Source organism: Ixodes scapularis, unplaced genomic scaffold (genome assembly GCF_016920785.2).
Source record: "Ixodes scapularis isolate PalLabHiFi unplaced genomic scaffold, ASM1692078v2 PGA_scaffold9__187_contigs__length_104089568, whole genome shotgun sequence".
Classification (NCBI taxonomy): domain Eukaryota; kingdom Metazoa; phylum Arthropoda; class Arachnida; order Ixodida; family Ixodidae; genus Ixodes; species Ixodes scapularis.
Window position 1 is genome coordinate 79,030,020 of NW_024609884.1, and position 6,460 is coordinate 79,036,479.

The window sequence follows — 6,460 nt, forward strand, 5'->3', positions numbered from 1 at the left end:
CTGTCTCGGGCTGCATGTGGTTCTCTATGCTTGAATTGAAGAGTAGCTATTGGCAGGTCCCAGTTCACCCGGAGGGTCGCGAGAAAACCATCTTCACCGTATCATTTTAGAGTGATGCCATTTGAACTCTACAATGCTCTGGCTACATTTCAGGGACTAATAGACCCTTTCCGAAATTCAGTCTGGCCACTTTGATCACTATCATCATCTCTGGAACGGCGTCTGTGCCATACCAATGGCGGCCTTCTAGTGACTGGTAAAGGAAGAGGTTGAAGATGCTCCTAAGCGGATGTTGCGAGGCCTGTACATTCAGGGGGTCAGTACGACGCGACGTAGGAATGGAACACAAGAACTGCGTAAACGTTTATTTCTAATAACTCAGATTTAGTCAATCTGTACGTGGGCGGCACACGATCGGCTAGCACTTTGGTGTATAGAATTTTGTAGAGGCATCTGAGTGGGTTGGAGCTTTGTTCTGAATGCAGGTTTTTGGTCACCATCGAACTGAAAGTGATAGAGAAAGAACTCAAACTGAACAATTCCTCGCGTGCCATTGACTTGCGAAAGTGACGGTGCCGATACAAGTTCATTTCCGCCATTGATATGGCAAAACCTAAACTGCTTTATGAACCACCAGATGGCGCTGAATTTCGGAAAGGGTCTATAGAATCCATCTTGCACGGTATCATGGGCACAGTTTGTCTTGTATATCTCGACGACATTGTTGTCTTTGGCAAGTTTTTCGCCAACCATCTGAAAAACCTCCAGCTGGTGTTTTCACGGTTGAAAAAGGCGAATCTGAAGCTAACACCGAAGAAATGTTTGTTGTTCACGAGGCAGGTGGAATACCTGGCACATATTATTTCGACAGACAAAGTTTCCACAGATCCTCGGAAACTCTCTGCTCTTACCAAGTGGCCGACCCTGAAAACCGCCACTGACATTCAAAGCTTCATTGGGTTGACATCCTACTACCGAAGATTTGTCCCCAGTTTCGCCCACATTGCCAAACCGTTGTATTTCCTAACAAAGAAAAAAGCCGAGTTTGTCTGGAAATCGGAATGCCAACATGCGTTTGACGCACTCAAAAGAGCGCCAACTCTTGCCTACCCAAAAGACACTGCACCATTTACACTTGACGCTGATGCCGGTGCCTCAGCGGTCAGTGCTGTCTTGTCACAAGGACAGGACGGATGCGAGCAAGTCATTGCATATTACAGCAAAGTCCTCACGAAGCCCGAACGCAATTACTGCACGACCCAATGCAAGCTTTTGGCCATCATATAGGCCATAACCCATTTCCATCAGTATCTTTTGGGCCAGAAATTCCTTATCTGAACCAATCGCGCATCAATAACATGGATGCTCAGTTTCAAGACCCCTGATGGACAGGACGCCTGATGGAAGCACCTTCATCAATACAACTTAGACATCCAGCATTGTGCTGGCTCACATCACACCAGCACCGACTGCCTTTCGCGTCATCCGTGTGACGAGAAGTCATGCAAACATTGCCCAAGTATCATAAAACACAGCTTTAACTCGTTTAACGCTTTGGGAAATCGTCTTTGCAGCAACGAAGCATGGTCGTCAGAAAGCCATTGGGCTGCTCAACTTGACGATCCAGACATCAGCCCACTAGTTGATGGAAGATGGAGAACAGCAGACCCCAGTCTCAAAAGGTGTCAAGCGTGCCTCCCACCCTTAAGAGCTACCTGGTGCAATGGGACTTTGTTCCTGCAGGGAAACATTCTTTACAGATGCTGGGAGTTCGCTGCCAGTGGATGTGTCGTCTGGCAACTGGTCCTATCATGTAGACTGTGTTCTCGGGTGTTCCAGCAACTACACTCTAACCCAGAAGAAGAACACTTCGGCGTAAATCATACTATAAAGAATGTATGTCAACGCTTCTAGCTGGCTGCAGTGCCACAACGATGTAAAGCAGTGGTGCCTTTCGAATCCGTTGGCATTGACGTGCTGGGGCGGTTTCCTCAATGTAAATTGGGAAACGGGTTTCTGCTCGTTATTGTCGACCATTTTATCAAGTGGCCAGAGGCCATTCCTATTCAAACCAGACTGCCCCCGAGATTGCCGACACATTGGTGAAAAATTGGACAACCATGCAGGTATGGAGCGCCCCTGAGCATCCACTCGGACCAAGGCAGAAGCTTCGAATCCCAAGTATTCCTTGAATTGGTGTAAGATCTTAACATTTCAAAGACGAGGATGACGCCTCTCCACCTCCAGTCAAGTGACTCTGTGGAAAGGATGAATTGTACCATCTTGCAACATCTCTCAATGTTTGGAAGTGATCACCAAGATGACTGGGATACCATCATGCCCTTGGTTCTGTATGCGTAGCATACAGCTGCTCACGAGGTGACTGGCTACACACCTGCTACAATGCTTTTCCGTCATGACTTTCGAATGCCCTGTGAAATCGCCATTTCTTGAACACCAGGATCGGTCACAGAACCAGTGTCCTGCATGAGCCGCTTGAGAGATATCCTCGGATAGATGCATGCATTTGCTCGCCAATTTTTGGCAAGCGGCCACTTTCGCATGAAGACTTGATACAACGCACACGTGAGAGCAAGACCATTCTCCCCAGGTGACAGGGTGTGGCTCTATAACCCAATTCGAAAGGAAGGACTGTCACCGAAGTTGCAGCGCCACTGGCAAGGACCTTTTACAGTCGTTAAACGCCTCAGCGATGTGGTATACCGCATATGATGCACCGATTGATCGGGGTCCCATGTGGTACACCGTGACCGACTATGCCTCGCGGAAGAAGAGAATGAGGGGCACACGGGGTTAGAGCACGCGGCAGGATCAAAAAGCGAGCACCTGGTCTGACATTAAACAGTTTTGTAAGCGTAAAACACTTCAATGTTCTGTTATCTCAAAGGTTCTATTAAACAAGACGTTTCCACTTAATCCTGTCCACTGTGAACATGCGCCATGCACTTGTACTGGCAGTAAAACTAGCAGTGTTGCTGCATTCAATTGTGAGATGCTCCTGCGGATCAATATAAAGGGAGCCTTTGAGCGAAAGCCGAGAAAGCTTTTTTTTTACAATCATCTGTGGCTGCGAAGCTGGGTTTAGGGTCCAACACTCAAAGGCGGCAGGTTCAACTTGCAAGTGCCCTGGGAAAAGTGCAGGATTGTACACAACTCGCACAACGTATAGGTAGACATTAGTGCAGGTACTGTAGTAGCATTACTCCCGATTAAATTGATCTTATGAAAGCTCTGGCATAGATCCCAAGGGGTCTATAGTCGGTGACAGGTCAAGAACAAAGTGGAAGCTCCTCCCACCTCTTTCCACTTTAGTAGAGCGAATACTAGCTCTACTAAAGTGGAAAGGGATGGGAGGAGCTTCCACTTCCTTCTTGACCTGTCACCGACTGTTAACAATCTTGAACAGTAGCCATAATCAACTTGCCTGCTTGATGATAACTTCCTCTGAAGAGCATTTTGTTCTTAGCCCGAGACTCGGGCAGGAAAAGAGGAAAGTTTCAAAGTAGAAGAAAAACGAACAGTCGAGGACACGTCTCTATTACACATTTCTTGGCTGAATCGGTAGAAAGACAGTGGATAGAGACGTGTCCTCGACTGTTCATTTTTCTTCTACTTTGAAACTTTCCTCTTTTCCTGCCTCAGTCTCGGGCTAAGAACAAAATGGTTACATTCACCAGCTCGCCTGCGCAATCACTACATTAACAATATCTGAAGAGCATGTTTTGCTTATCGGTAGGGTTTTGATTATTTATTTAGTAGATTTGCAAGAGTAGGTAGCCTCTTGCAAATCTTTGATAAAAAGCAACACTTTTAAAAGGATTCTGAAAAGGAAAAAAAATTTTTTTAATAGTCTGGTTGGTAAGCATGTCAAAAAATTAATTTTACGCGAAAAATTTTTTTTTTTTACAGCAATATTTACGGCGAGAGATTTATTTGAAATTCTGCACGCGAAGTCCATGACGTCGCGGAATGGTCATTCGCTTTTTGGACATCAACAAGATGGTCATTCGCTCTTTCCACCTTAACGTGAAGGCGAAGCCGATTCACCTCTTCCACGTGACTGAAATGCCGAGAGAAAACAAGTGGAAAGGAGGTGACTACCAACTAAATAGTGTCTCGCGCCGTCAATACTGCTCTAAAAGAATATAATAAATTTCGCATAAAATTAATTTTTTGACACTTGTGTCCTAACCAGAGTGTTTAAAAAATACTTTTTTTCTTTTCAGGGGCTTTTTAAGCTTTCTTTCAGAACTGGTCATGTCATGTGCAAAACCATCTTGATGAGGGTCTTTGTAAGACAAGCACAGGTAGAAACCATCCAACCTAGTGCAGTCTGCCTCCAGACTTCAGCTTGGGGTGTTATGCTTTCTGCACAAATCTTGAGCTTCATGCAAGCGTTTGCTTATGGGAAGCAGCAGGTTTCTTTTTGCTAGCCTGCTTGGCTGCTCTGTCGCCGCTCGCATTGCATTCTGGGAACCTCTGGGCCAGGAGCGGAGCACGTATGGATTTTGCAGCCCACCGATTCCCACAATGCATAACGTGGCATTACGCCACGATGAGATGCTTCAAGTTTTGGAATAAGTCTATTGTCTGTGCGGAGAGCAAGTCGTCTGCTTCTTGCTCAGAAACAACGGTGGCGTCGGAATGATGCCGAGCTATGATTGGCTTTGATTAAAAGGATAGTGGGTACCTCAAGGCACCTCAAGATGCCTTGATTGAAAGGATAGTGGGACCTCAAGGTGCACCTCAAGATACCTTGAGGTCTACCCGCTATTTATTTATTTTTATTTTTTTATTTATTTTACAATACTGCAGGCCAGTTCTCTGGCCCAAGCAGGAGGGGCAAAAATGCAACATATGGGTGCACATGAAAAAATGACAAAAAACAATAATACAAAAGAAGACAAGATTACTGCTGCGGAATGCATTATCGAATTAGGTACCGTTCTAATTCCTGAATGAAATTGGCTGACTGAATAATGGTTTCTGGTAGCAAGTTCCAGTCCGAAATAGTGCGCGGAAAAAAACTGTGCTTAAAGGCATTTGTTTTTGCGAAGATGGGCTGTAGTGCGTGATCCCTAGTGTGTCGTGTTTTTCTTGAAGTTAGTTGATTGAGGTATGGGAGTGTATTTAGGCTTACTCTGGATGTCAGGATGTTGTAAAGAAATAAAATACGAGTCATTTTCCGACGTGTATCGAGAGGTGGTATTTGGTTATCCCTCATAAGTTCCGTGGGCGAGTCCAATCTATTGTATTTACTGAATATAAACCTGCCTTTCTTTGTACAAGTTCAAGCTGGTGGATATCTTTTTTATTGTGAGGATCCCAAATGACTGATGCATATTCGAGTTTTGACCTGATGAACGTATTGTATGCGAGGAGCTTAACAGTACTGGGAACGTGTTTGAGCTTTCACCTTAGAAAACACAGTTTAGCGAAAGCTTTAGAGCAAATATTTGAGATGTGTGTAGACCAAATTAAGCGATTAGTAATGGTAACACCTAGATATTTATAGCTAGTGACCTCAGGAATGGCAATGTTGTGAAGCTGATACTCAAATGAGCTTATATGTTTTTTTCGTGTAATTTTTAGAAGCACAGTTTTTTCAATATTCAAATCCATATCCCAAGCTTCACACCAGTGCTCTATCTCGATAATAGATTCTTGAAGTGCAAGATGGTCGTCAGCAGTGTTGATGTCTTTAAAAACAATACAGTCATCCGCAAACAATCTCATGGAAACAGACGAAGAAACCACTTCGGTTAGATCATTTATATAAATAAGAAATAGTAACGGTCCCAACACACTTCCTTGGGGCACGCCGGAAGTGACAGATAGAACGTTTGAAACATGCCCGTTAACATCAACGAATTGGGATCGATTTCTTAAGTAGGCACTTATCCAGAGAATAATGTAAGAGGGAAGTCCTATGCGTTCGAGTTTATAAAGCAGTTTTGCATGCGGCACCTTATCGAACGCCTTACAGAAGTCTAAAAAAAGAACATCGCATTGCCCTGAATCATCGAGTATCGCGAGAAATTCATGAGACGTAACGAGTTGCGTGACGGTGGACATTCCCTTCCTGAATCCATGCTGCTTAGGCGATAAGATACCCTTTTCAGATAAGAAGCTTTTAATATAACCGGCCACGACGTGTTCCAATAACTTGCAGCAACTACAAGTAATTGAAATCTGCCTATAATTAGACACCAATAACTTATCCCCTTTCTTGTGAATCGGTACAACCCGAGCTCTATTCCAGTCATCTGGCACTACTCCGGTAAGTAAGGAAACTTGAAAAATCTTGGCCAAATATTTTTTTCAATCGGCCAATAAGGGCTCGGCGTTCTGACATCATCACAACCTTTGTGCGAGAAGCTGACGAACTTGTGCTCCGCGAGACCTTTTTCGTTTACTCTCGTCCCCAACTACCTGGTAG